Source organism: Macaca fascicularis, chromosome 15, assembly GCF_037993035.2.
Source record: "Macaca fascicularis isolate 582-1 chromosome 15, T2T-MFA8v1.1".
NCBI classification, from domain to species: domain Eukaryota; kingdom Metazoa; phylum Chordata; class Mammalia; order Primates; family Cercopithecidae; genus Macaca; species Macaca fascicularis.
Window position 1 is genome coordinate 9,737,253 of NC_088389.1, and position 13,866 is coordinate 9,751,118.

The 13,866-nt window shown below is 43.6% G+C and overlaps 1 long non-coding RNA gene across 1 annotated transcript in view; it reads left to right on the top strand.

The window, feature by feature from the left end:
- Positions 1-11,066, top strand: part of LOC135967345 (uncharacterized) — a 65,382-nt gene extending 54,316 nt beyond the window's left edge. The window contains exon 4 of the long non-coding RNA XR_010581366.2: positions 10,597-11,066. This is a non-coding gene — a long non-coding RNA (uncharacterized lncRNA). The remainder of the gene's footprint in view (positions 1-10,596) is intronic.
- Positions 11,067-13,866: the final 2,800 nt, after the last annotated feature.

Below are 13,866 nucleotides of genomic sequence, written 5' to 3' on the forward strand. Positions count from 1 at the left end.
TCCAGCCAAGAAGTAGTGGCTATACTGCCACCCTGTGATATTTCTCCAAATATTCAGGGAAACACAGGACGACATTATCCCAAATCTCCCAAAAAGTGTACACTCATTGTGTGATATGGTTCCTAATATCCGGAGGTGCAGAGGATGGTATTCGTTCTCCTATCGCAGGCTGTTTACACACAACCTTTGAAATTGTTCGTAATATCCTGAAAAAAAGAGACTGCTAAGAATGGACACACATTGCAGGGGGGAGTAATTGGCTATTACGATCCACATCGCAGGGAGTGAGGCACTCCCCACGATATGGGGAGTACTAGCATCCCCCTCTCCCCACTGGCTATTACGATCTACATCGCAGGGCAGTTCAGGACACCAGCCCTGCCCCAAACTTGACCCAGACATTGAGTGCCATGGGACCACCTCAGGGTGGGTGGAAGCTCAGCTCTAAGGTATCCTTGCTGCCAAAGACCAACAGTTTCTACTAGTTTCAATCTGGCCACAGGGTCTCTGTTGGTGAGACAGGTGACTATGAGGCAGATACCCTGAAATCTAGCACGACAGAGCTCAACGCCCCATGAGAGGCACCATAACACACAGACTTTGCAGACATACTAGCGAAGGCCACAGCAGGCCCTGAGTGAGGAACAAGCTGACCAAGATCCTGGGGTTCTGCCACACAACCCTTAAACCAGGGACTGGAAACTGTTTCCCTAAAGAGCTAGGAGTCAGTATTTTCAGCTTTGCCAACTGACCTTTGCCTCAAGGATGCAACTCTGCCATGGCTGCACAACAGCAGCCTTCTGCAGGTGGCCTGTGAAGAGATGGGCATGACTGCACCCCCATCAAACTTTACTTATAGACATGGAAACTTCTCAGTGTCATGAAGTGTTATTTTTTTATTTGTTCAACCAGTTGGAAATGTAAAATCCATTCTTGATTCACAGGCGACAAAAGCAGGCAGGGACAGGCCGCCCCTTGCCGACCTCTGGAATGAGCTTACAGAAGAAAATGACAGGCTGGGCCAGCGCGGCCTCCTCACAGCAGATTCGCTGCAGGAGGGTCCTTCGTAGCAACCACTTCTCATCCTTCGTCTTGGCTTCAAGTGCAGTTCAGGTGGAGAAAGAGAGAACAGAACGGGCCTCAGCAAGAAGAAGGGAGATGCAGGGTCAAGCAGCCGTGTGGATCCATCACACTCAACATTCACACCAAGTGGAGCACAGGCAGGGCCAGCCCGGTGGGGGGAGAAGTGAAGGCTCTCTGGGGTGGGGGACCTCTGGGTGGGCAAGATTCTCTACCTAAAACTCAAATAGAAGATCTACACAGCAGTAGTTACAGAAAACACACACTAACAAAAAGGCCAAAATAAAAATAGGACACCAAGTTTGGACAACCGGGTCTCACAAGCCAGTAGGTAAGAAAGCCCAGGAGGGCCCACCAGAGGCGCTGGGGGTGGGTTCCTGCCTGCAGGGGGCCTGGGACACCCCATTCCCACAGATGAGGACCCAAGCTTTGGGGAGGAAGCTGTCAGAGTCACCCAATGAGCTGCTCAGAGCTGGAGCCACAGAGCAGGTGAGGAGCCCTGGCCACGTCCCCATGTGCACTGAGGAGCTGGGGTGGGGGCATATCCCCAGGGGCCGATGCAAACAGTGGACCGCGGGCCCTCCTCCTGCCCAGAGGATGCTCGGCTCCCAAGGGACCACCAAGGCCTGGAACCCAGGGACACACCACCTGACCATCATGCCCAGGCCTCCTGGACCAGGCAATGTCCAGTACAGGCAGGCAGTCTGGACTTGGGGCCAGTACAGGGGTGGATGGTCCTGCTAGGCAGGCAGGCCTCCTTCTCCCTACCAGCTGGGCTGATTGCACTGTAGTTTCGGTTCTGGCAACATATTGTTGCCCACATTGGCCACACCAGTCCCTGGCTCCCTGGCTAGGCCCAGTGCTGTCCAACCTACCTACACAGGCCCCACACACTCAGTGCCCACCAGGTTCTGTCAGCCAGGAGGACCCATGCTCATCCCCTGAGGTATCCGTGGGAGCCTGCATCCCACAGGGACACACAGCTCAGGGCTAACCTCTATGGGGGCCTCTTGGTTGTGGTGGTAGGTGTTGGGCGTAATTGACCTCCAGCCCTCCCATCCTGTACACTGTGTTTTATGGGGATCATTCAGTCCTGGGAGCTTCCTGGGGACCCCAGAAGGAAGAGAACAGGGTGGTCATGGCAGCCTCAGCCCCAGGCTCTGGGCCAGAAGTTGATAACGACCAATTGAGAGCAACCACTGAATTCGATCCTCTTACACATACCCGAGAAGTTGGCGAAGAACTGAATGTCGACCATTGTATGGTTATCCAGCTTTTGAAGCCAATTGGAAAGCTGAAAAATCTTGATAAGTGGGTGCCTCATGAGCTGAGCAAATATTTTAAAAATCATCCTTTTGAAGTGTCATCTTCTCTTGTTCTATGAAACAACATTGAACCATTTCTTGATCAGATTGTGACATGCCACGAAAAGTGGATTTCATCCAACAGCCAGCTCACTGATTGGACTGAGAAGAAGCTCCAAACCACTTCCCAAAGTCAAACTTGTACCAAAAAAAGGTCATGGTCACGGTTTGGTGGTCAGCTGCCGGTCTTCTGATCCACTACACTTTTTGAATCCTGGTAAAATCATTACATCTGAGAAGTATGCCAAGTTAATCGATGCGATGCATGGAAAACTGCAGCACCTGGAGCTGGCACTGGTCAATATGAAGGGACCGGTTCTCCACAACGCGTGACCACATGTCATACAACCAGGACTTCAAAAGTTGAATAAACTGGGCTGTGAAGTTTTGTCTCATCTGCGATATTCATCTGACCTCTCGCCAACCAACTACCACTTCTTTAAGCATCTTGACAACTTTTTGCAGGGAAAACACTTACACAACCAGCAGGGTGCAGAAAATGCTTTCCAAGAGTTCATCGAACCCTGAAAGCATGGAATAAACAAGTTTATTTCTCTTTGGCAAAAATGTGTTCAATGTAATGGTTTCTTTTTGTTTTTGTTTTTGTTTTTTTTAAAGACCTAGTCTCACTCTGTCGCCCAGGCCAGAGTGCAAAGGTGCAATCTCAGCTCACTGTAACCTCTGCCTCCTGGGTTCAAGAGATTCTCCTGCCTCAGCCTCTTGAGTAGCTGGGATTACAGGCACATGCCACCGCGCCCGGCTACTTTTTGTATTTTTAGTAGAGAGGGGATTTCACCATGTTGGTCAGGCTGGTCTCAAACTCCTGACCTCCTGATCCGCCCGCCTCAGCCTCCCAAAGTGCTGGGATTACAGGCGTGAGCCACTGTGCCCAGTCCATTGTAATGGGTTCTATTTTGATTAATAAAGATATGTTGCAGTCTAATTATAAAAATTTAAAATTCACGGTCCAAAACCACAATTACTTTGGCACCAACCTAATAATAGAAGAATTAAAAGAGGCCTTTATATTAGAAAGCCCATGGATGATAAAATAATAAAGAATATTACAATTTCCATAACCCACAAAGTTATAACTTAGACCAACTGAATGAATTAAAAGACACAACCTATTGATATTAAAACACAGGAGAAATAGGTCATCTAAATATATTGATATCTATTTTAAAAATGGAATCAGTACCTAATAACCTTACAGAAAACCTATGTATTCCAAAAATCTGACATTCTGTCATGTTGTTCTAACTGGTGGGATTCGGGGATTTCCATTTTGATACGAACATAGGTGAGTCGCACACACTTACTTTTACTGCTCATTGGTCAGGAAACCTATGTCCTCTATAGGATACTACAGAGCGATGCGTTTTGGAGAATTTAGGCAAGATAATATTATTTTCAGATTTAAGGGAAGACAATCTGTTTTATGTACAGTAATTCCTCATAATATCACAGTGGATACCATATTTAAACTTTGGGGTATCCCCAGGTATAATTCTTATTTGAGCCACATGTGAATTTCAGACACGGAGGCTGCCCAACTTTGGTGGCTTTCAACAGATGTGGAAGTTAATTCACAACCTACTTTGTGGAGGCATAAAATTCAATGAGCACTCATTTAGCATTTTATTTGAAATATTATTTTTGTAAACTTTGTATTTCCAATTAGGTGAAATTTTAAACCTGTTTCAGTTCTTATCCACTTTTTTTTTCCCCCTGAGACGGAGTCTTGCCCTGTCACCCAGGCTGGAGTGCAGTGCATGGTCTTGACTCACTTCAACCTCCACCTCCCAAGTTCCAGCAATTCTCCTGCATCAGCCTCCCAAGTGACTGGGATTACAGGTGCCCACCACCATGCGTGGCTAATATTTGTATTTTTAATAGAGATGTGGCTTCCCCATGTTGGTCAGGCTGGTCTTGAACCCCTGACCTTGTGATCTGCCCCCCCTCAGCCTCCCAGAGTACTCGGATTACAGGCCTGAGCCACCGTGCTTGGCCTCTCCACTCTTTTTAGGCAGAGGGGAGCAAGATTTGCTTTAAGTTAGGAGGGACTCCTGTGTACCCAATCCATTTGTGTAAATTTCTTCTTTCAGAGTTCTTCAAATCAGCATCACCATTGTTAAAGGCCTCCCACATGGTAATAATTGTGCTACAGGGTTTTTCGAACATGAAGTTTATGTTTGGCTGAATTAACCTCCTTGCTGTGGCACAAGGGGGCCATAGGTGTTTTCACCAATTATGAAGCGGGTTCACTGTGCAATGGCTACCAACTTTTCTGAGTACAATGAGACCAAACACATTCATACATAAATTCCATGAAGTGAATTTTTTACTTACAAATAGCAAACAAAAGACAACAGAAGTCCAGGATTCAATATGAACCGCTACCACAAGATCAGGAAGGCTATCCAGAGCAGATGGATGGAGTTTTGACTGTAAATGCTTCACTTGCACTACAACTGAGGGACCCCAGAAAGCAGCTCATCTTGGGTTTTCTCCTACGATGTGGTTTGCTGGACACAAGCGTTAAAGGCCGTTCTGTTTCAAGCAGGGACTCTAACAGAGCCTGGGCTGTTCTGACCAGTGTCACCTGATTATCAGGATATTGCATTCCCAGCATATCATACAGTTATCTTGAGAACTACCAGTAGGAAAGGGAGGAAAATGGCCCTGCACCCTTCAAACTGAAGGATCAGGATATTTGTTGTGACAGAGGCACAGACAGTAGCGACAGAGTGTTCTTGTGAGCCATCTACTAGTTCTCTTGACCAGAGCGTGGCACCTGACTGCTTTTCTCTTTCCTTTCAATGGAAACTGTTTCAGAATATTTTGAATATTTTTAATTTCTACATCTACAGAGTTGAGGCACACGATCGCTGGCAGTGTAGACTCTCTGTATAGTTACAGGAAAGAGTTCAAGAGCCCATCAAGCCACATTGGAGGAGACCACCTAATCCTCCAGAGACTGTGACTCCATCTTCCTGGGGTTAGCTCCACATGCAGTAAGGCCATTATGTCTAAGGCCAGCAAGACTTGCAGTCCGAAGATTCAACTTTTGACATGCTGATAAGCAGCAGTGATAAGAAAAGCCCACACACTGGCTAGGAATTTTTCAATGCAAGCAGCTGAGATGCTTCTTCATATGCTTCGATAGTGGCTAATATCAAACTCTTTCTTCCCATTTTCATTACTCATCAGTGACTGAACCATGAGGCACCATGGATGTACACCTGATCAGGAGGGTGTAGGGGACAGCGGCAAGGGGAGCAGCAGCACAAGAAACAAACAAGGCCACTACTTCTGCCTACATAATAACTATTGATTGGAGTGTACAATAATTAATAATGTTCACATGGCTGCCCTCAGCATACAGAGATGGTGACCAGAGTAGATGCAGGGACTACAGAGATACAGCGGGATTCTTGCTAATTAGGACATAAGTGTCGGCTTATGTGCTGTGCTTCCGTGCATTAATAAGCCAGGGCCTCAAAACCGCCTGCTAAGCACAGGTCAAATGTCATGCTGGGGTGGAATTAAACATTCATGTCTAGGAGATGAGAGCGTTTTAGTGTGGGAGAAGATGACAACACCTGAAGAAAACAAAACACTGTGCAGACCAAACGGAAGGCCCATCATCAGCTCACGGTTCTGACTCAGGTGACTGCTGATGTGTTACGGAACCATCAGCCGACAGCAGGTAGGTCAAGTTGAGCAGGTGTCCTTCATGAGGGCTGGTCCATTCCATTTGTGTTGTCAATTGTTTCAATACCGTCTCATGCACCCCACTGGTGAGGAAGGAATTCGCACCCTACTTTTACTGGCACCGTTACACACATAACATCTCCTACTAAACAGAAAAACCAGACATCAGTTATTAATTACATATAGGAGAATGGTGTAAGTTCCCACAGGCCCAAACAGGGATTAACTTGGGAGCAGAGAGTGGTATCACATTAAAAAAGTGAGGAATTTCCTTTTTTTTTTTTTTTTGAGACAGAATCTCGCTCTATCACCCTTGCTGGAGTGCAGTGGTGTGATCTCGGCTCGCTGCAAGCTCCGTCTCCCGGGTTCATGCCCTTCTCCTGCCTCAGCCTCCCTAGAAGCTGGGACTACAGGCACCCACCACCACGCGCGGCTAATTTTTTGTATTTTTAGTAGCGACGGGGTTTCACCGTGTTAGCCAGGATGGTCTCGATCTCCTGACCTCGTGATTCACCCGCCTCGGTCTCCCTAAGTGCTGGGATTACTGGTGTGAGCCACCGCGCCAGGCCGAGGATGTTCCTTTGTTCCTACAGGAGTACGTGATTGGTTTGTCTGTTGGCTGGTAGGGAACTGAATCATGTGACACTGACTGGTAAGACTGTAATACTCTAAAATACAATATATAAACCATCATACCTTAATGGTGTAATACGATCTACTACAATACCAAAGGCATCGATGAAAAGCCCAACGCTATCATATGTGACTGAGAGACTGAATGCTTCCTCCCTCAGATTGGTTACAACATATCCTCCTATCACAGTCCTCTCTCCTTCATTCAAAGTGAACGATCCAAATAACAGACAGAAATAATAAAGAATAAAGGGCAACAGATGCAAAGAACTCACAAGATGATACTCTATGGTAAACTTTACGTACTTAGGAATTAATACCAACTCAGTATTAGCAAAAAATAAACATCTTTACATCAAGAGTAGTTTTTCCTTTAACAAGGAAAGGTGGAATGTGTATAATGAACAAGGGATAATCAAAATTTTCCAAATGAGGCTAGTAAGACTATCCCAACAATTGACAATCATTATTCACTGGTCCATTAATCACAGGGCAATACATACAAATGAAACTTACCTGGCCAGGTGTGGTGGCTCATGCTTGTAATCCCAGCATGTTGGGCGGCCGAGGAGGGCAAATCATGAGGTCAGGAGTTCAAGACCAGCCTAGCCAACATGGCGAAACCCTGTCTCCACTAAAAATACAAAGAATTAGCTGGACGTAGTGGTGGGCGCTTGTAGTCCCAGGTACTCAGGAGGCTGAGACCGGAGAATCGCTTAAACCCAGGAGGTGGAGGTTGCAGTGAGCTGAGATCGCACCACTGCACTCCAACCTGGGCAACAGAGTGAGACTCCATCTCAAAAAAAAGATAATAATGAAACAAAAAAATTAAACTTACCTCCATGTTAGAAAAACATCAAAATTCAACCATGAATCCAGCACATTATCAAATGAATAGACAAAAATTCTACCAACAAACTTAATATCATTATCTATGAAACTCAAGTACTACTGCTTAAAGAGCATTTACAAAACTCTCACCTCAAGGTTTCCCTGCAAAACAAGGTGAAATGCATTCTCAAGACTCTTTAAGAATGAGTCACGGAAAAAACAATATACTTGTAACTTGTGTAACATTTCATACATTTTTTCAAGCACTACACGATAACTAATTTGCATCAGGCTTTCCAAATTAGAAAAGCTTCACTTATAGAACTTCTTTCCTGTGGCAGTTTTCACATGACGTTTCAAGTAAATGTGAAAACTGAAAATATTCTTGCAGTTTCTAAACTATTAGAGTTTTAATCCTGTGTACGTTCTTGTATTTACAAGGTCCAGCCAGCTATAGTGTGCATTTTCATTTGTCCTTGAGTGAGGATGAGAGAAATGAAACATTCCCAGATTCTGGACATTCATAGGGTTTTTCTCAGGAATGAGCTGATGTCTTCAAATGGAACTAACACAACAGAAGGCCTTACCATAAATTTAGATTCAAAAGGCTTTTCTCCACTCTGAGTCCTCCCAAATCTTCAAAAACAGGAAAATCTGAAGGCTTGGCCACATTTCCTACATTCTTAAGGTTTCTCTGCAGTGTTAGCCTTTTCATGTTTATGAGGGAATGGGAAAGAGTAAATGTTTTACCACATTTCTTACATTCAAGGGGCTTTATTTATTTGTTTGTTTATTTTGAGATGGATTCTCACTCTGTCGCCAAGCTGGAGTGCAGTGGCACAGTCTCGACTCACTGAAACCTCCGCCTCCTGAGTTCAAGTGATTCTCCTGCCTCAGCCTCCTGAGAAGCTGGGATTACAACCATATGCTACCACACCCAGCTACTTTTTGTATTTTTAGTAGAGACGAGGTTTCACCATGTTGGCCAGGATGGTTTCGATCTCCTGACCTCGTGATCCGCATGCACAGGGCTTTCCCCAACCCAACGTTGCTTTTTATGTCCTTGAAAAAGAACTAAGACAACTGAAATGTGCCACCATGCCCAGCTAATTATTTTTATTTATTTGTTTTGAGACGGAGTCTCGCTCTGACGCCCAAGCTGGTGTGCACTGGTGCGATCTCGGCTCACTGCAAGCTCTGCCTCCTGGGTTCGCGCCATTCTCCTGCCTCAGTCTCCCGAGTAACTGGTGTTAGCCCCCGTGCCTGGCATTATTTTATTTTTTCTAGAGACAGGGTTTCACCTTGATGCCCAGGTTGTTTCACGCTGTTTTAATCCGGGCTGCTTATGAACTCCTGGGCTCAAGCAATACACATTCCTTGGCCTCCCAAAGTGCTGGGATTATAGGCTGAGTCACTACACCCAGCCTCTATATCATGACTTCTTTCATGGCGAGTAAGATGACTGGAACGAATGTAGGCTTTACCGCATCTCTTACATTCATAGGATTTTTCTCCAGTATGAATTCTTTCGTGGAGGTGAAGGGAACTGATACGACTGAAGGCTTGGTCACATGGTTTACATTCATAGGCTTTCTCTCCAGTATGAGTACTTCTATGGTTACAAAGGGAACTCAAATGACTAAAGACTTTGCCACATTGTTTACATTCATAGGGTCTCTCTCCACTATGAATGCTTCCATGGTCACGAAGGGAAGTGGAACAGCTGAAGGCTTTATCACATTTGGTACATTTATAGGGTCTTTCTCCAGTGTGAGTCCTTTCACGCGTCTTAAAAGAACAAGAAAATCTGAATGTTTTCCACATTCCTTACATTCGTAGGGTTTCTCTCTAGTGTGAGTTCGTTCATGTATTAGACAACAACCGGAAACAGTGAACGCTTTACCACATTGTTTACATTTATAGGGTTTTTCTCCTGTGTGAGTTCTCTGATATCTTTCAAATGAATTGAGAAAATAAAAAGCTTTCCCACATATCGTACATTTATAACTGGATTTCCACTGTGCATTATCATGTGTCTTCTAACACCTGGAACAGAAACGAAGAGTTTCCCACACTGTTCACATTTATAGTGCTTCTCTCCATATGGTTTGTATCCTGAGTGAGCTAAGATGTGCCTATTAAGGAGAGAATGACGTACAAAGACTTTTCCACAAATACTTCATTCACATTGTTTTAATCCAGCAGAAATGTTCTCATTCAGATCAAGCATTGGAATTTGGCTGACAACAGTCCATACTGACTACCGTCTTTGCTTTCACACAGTCTCTGTATCATATGATTTCTGTAAAAACAAATGTAAAGCACATAATTATTGCTTGGTTTAATAACTTTCTACTTACTAATAGGTCTTGGACTTACACTGCTACCAATACCAAGGAAAATGCTTTTTTTTTTTTTTTGCCATGACTGAATTATTTGAAAGTAAATGGGTTACTACTGAAAACACAGCTATCACTTGCATGGCTATGACCAAATTAGTAACATTCATGTACACAATTTTGTAGTACTATTTTCAAGTAAACTGTTTTCCAAACACTGACTGCTACGCTGAAGTACATTGCATTTCGGGTGAAATTTTTCTAAAAAGAAATAAATTTCAAGTGACTCTCATTTGTTTTGATTGCTTGTTTTTAAGTTCATGACAAGCTAAGATTCCTTCAGAGGACTTTATTTCCTCTTCTCAGTGCAAGTTATCTTATCTCTTTCCCAGGTTTTTCGAAGTGATCTTCAATATTCTGGTCTTTCCATTTGTTTCCTAAAATACAGACCCACAAAATTATCATGAATTATTACAAACTATAGAAACATTACTAGATTTAATGTTCATTGTACACAGTGCCCATGCCTGATTTCTTCACCAAATCATTCCCTTGCCACATTCCAAATCACAAATAGCACTGATGATAGGGAAATACTTCTGTAATTAAGTGAAATGTTTTGTCATTCTCAGCTACAGAAACCGGGTTCCTGCAGGTTTCCTGCATCACTTCTCTGCAGAGAATCTTCTGAGAAGAATCTAGCAAAGCCCATTCCTCCTGGGTACAGTTCACAGCCACATCCTCAAAAGCCATGGAGTCCTAGAACATTCCACACATGGGGATAGAAGGATGGGTGAGACTGACAGCACTGGGAATCTGTACTCAATCCATAAGCTGTTTGCATGATTCTAAAATTTCCAAGCATTTATTTTGTGCCTTGATTGTCAGAACTCTTACTCTGTTCACACATACTCCCTCCCATACAGCAGTACTAATGCTAGAATCTAACTATTCAAAAAGGCAACAGCAAAGTAGAAACACCCATCTTATTAGAGAATCCAGGGAGTAAGATGTGCTGCGAGGAGTTACCTTTTAACTTCACTTTGTACATTTCTAGTATCTGTCATAATAAAGTCCTACCTGATGTGCATAAGGGAGTTAATATTATCAGTCCTGAGACTACTTATTCTTAAAAACGTCTGCTGGCAAAGTTCCATCTTTGTATTAGTAACTTACATTTTGAAAGGGATTCCACCAACCCTAATAAGAATGACTCACTGCATGTAAATGGCTTATGCAATGTATTTGCCAAAACTTTTTCTGCTGAAGGTCTATTATTTTGTGTCACTGCAGTGGTGCTTAGGGAACCAGACACCAAAACACTGTCTGAACACTAAGTGTTCAATGAGTTTCCCTGGTAGACAATATTTTACACGTGCTGTCACTTGTTAACTGGGGAGTTGAGCCCATTCCATGTGATTACACCAAGACAGAGTAGGCTCGTTAAATTTAATTGAGTAGTAAATAAAACCAATAATTGATATTTGACAATACTAATAGAACAATTTTAAAAATTTCTATTGCACAATGTCAAGGCAGAAAAGAATAAGAGGAAATACGACACACGTTTTTTAAAATGACATTAATGTCATCACTTCCAGATGCTATTCCTATGAAATCACATAAATTCCCAAATCAGGTTGTTTTTAGGCAAGAAAAACTACTTTTTCACACGTAGTAAAAATGACAAATGTCTAATGATTTTTAGCCATGTAAAAAAAGAGTGATGGCTTGTCTAACATACTTCTAAGATTTTCAAACGAAAATATTCAGGACAGCACAGTATTAGCAGAGAGATGAGCAAGCAGACCAAGGGAAAAGAAAGTCTTAATGACCCAGCATTTATATGGAAAGTTAAGGAATGATAGAGTAGGCACCGTAGAATAGAAAAAGAAATCACATGCACTTTAAAATATGAGGCAAACCAGGCTGGCATCTACTTGGGAAAATGCATTGCATTCTTCTCTATTCCGTGAGCCATAATCAACTTATTATACATTCAAATATGAAAGATAAAACCAGAACACTTTCAGAAGTTACAGGAAGATTTTTTTTATGAAGGATTAGGCAGAATTTCTTTTATGTAAGAAAACGGTGATAAAGGAACAGACAAACTCAAACATATTAAAATTTAGGGAATAAAAAGAAAATACAATGGGCAGGGCATGGTGGCTCTTGCCTGTAATCCCAGCAGCTTGGGAGGCTGAGGAGGGAGATCACCTGAGGTCAGGAGGTTGAGATCAGCCTGGCCAACATATCAAAACCCCGTCTTTCTGTTGTTTGTTTGTTTGTTTTTTGAGACGGAGTCTCACATTGTTGCTTGGGCTGGGGTGCAGTGGCAACATCTTGGCTCACTGCAACCTCCACCTCCCGGGTTCAAGCAATTCTCTTGCCTCAGCCTCCCGAGTAGCTGGGATTACAGATGCCTGCCACCAGGCTCAGCTAATTTTTTTGTATATTTTGTAGAGACAGGGTTTCACCATGTTGGTCAGGCTGCTCTGGAACTCCTGACCTCATGATCGGCCCACCTTGGCCTCCCAAAGGGCTGGGATTACAGACCTGAGCCACTGTGTCAGGCCTAAAACCCCCTGTTTACTAAAAATACAAAAATTAGCTGGGTGTGGTAGTGGGTGCCTATAATCCCAGTTACTCGGGAGGCTGACATAGGAGAATCACTTGAACCCGGGAGGCGGCGGTTGCAGTAAGCACAGATGGCGCCACTGCACTTCAGCCGGGCTACAGAGCAAGACAGTGTCTCCAAAAACAAAACAAAACAAAACAAAACAAAACCCTCGAATATCCAGATAAGAGGATACAGATGTGTTCACTGTCATTAATTCTTCACCATGCTACAAGAGGGAAACTGACATTTTGGTGAATCTTTGTAAATCATCAATTTATCTATCACCCTTTTATTTCACCAGTAACATTGATAAAGCTAAGTCCTACAATTCCATTTGAAATTACCCTTAAAAAGAACAGACCTTTAAAACTTACTACACTCACTCCGGGGAAGAAATAAATACGAATTTTTAGCAAATAAAATACACCATTTTACCTTGCCTCTTTGGAAATAGTATGTTTATCTTTCAAGCTGTACTGATAAAATGTATCTTACAGTCAATGAAAAACTGAAACACAAATAAGCGGACAAGCCTTTTCAAGGTAACAAACTCAGGGAGAGGCAGTGCTGACTCCAACACAGAGCTTTCTAAGTGTCACGGCAGCCATTCTATCCCTCGGGACACCCATCCTGTTCAGTAAAGTGCTCAGTGACCACGTAGGAGGCACTGGCACTGCTCTTTGTCCTCCTGTGCTCCTTCAGTGCATTTTCATGTTCAGGTTGTTGCACATCCTCTCTGGGGTGGGTTTTCCTTGTCCTTTGGGACAGTTTTTCTCTCTTCACAAGTCTGAGACAATCTAGAGAGCAGAAATCATTTCTACCTTTTCCTCTCAATATCAGTATCCCATTGGCAGACCATCAATGTGTCTCCGAGGAATAAAAGCTCCTGCTGGAGGAACAGTTTTAATGACCTAACTTTAATGACATTACGTTGAATTGTCCATTCATTTTAATGTCCTAAAATTTTAATAATCCCAAGGGGTCACCATTTTAGATAAAACTATACCAAGAGATTCCTCCAAGGCCAAGAGCATCCAGCTGCTCCCCTGAGTGACTCTACCCCCTACCTCAGGCTGTCCTTGGCGATGAGATGACCCCGGGGCTGATAGTCACTAGACCCTCCAATAGACATGGCCACTGTGGGTATCCTGGGTCATCCCCAGACAGTTTTAAAATTCCAGGACTAGAGAAAGACAGGAGGGTGGCTGAGGACACAACACCCTGTAAAGTTTTCACGGAGGGACCTCAACCTAAAGACATTTTGGTAATATGTAGACTT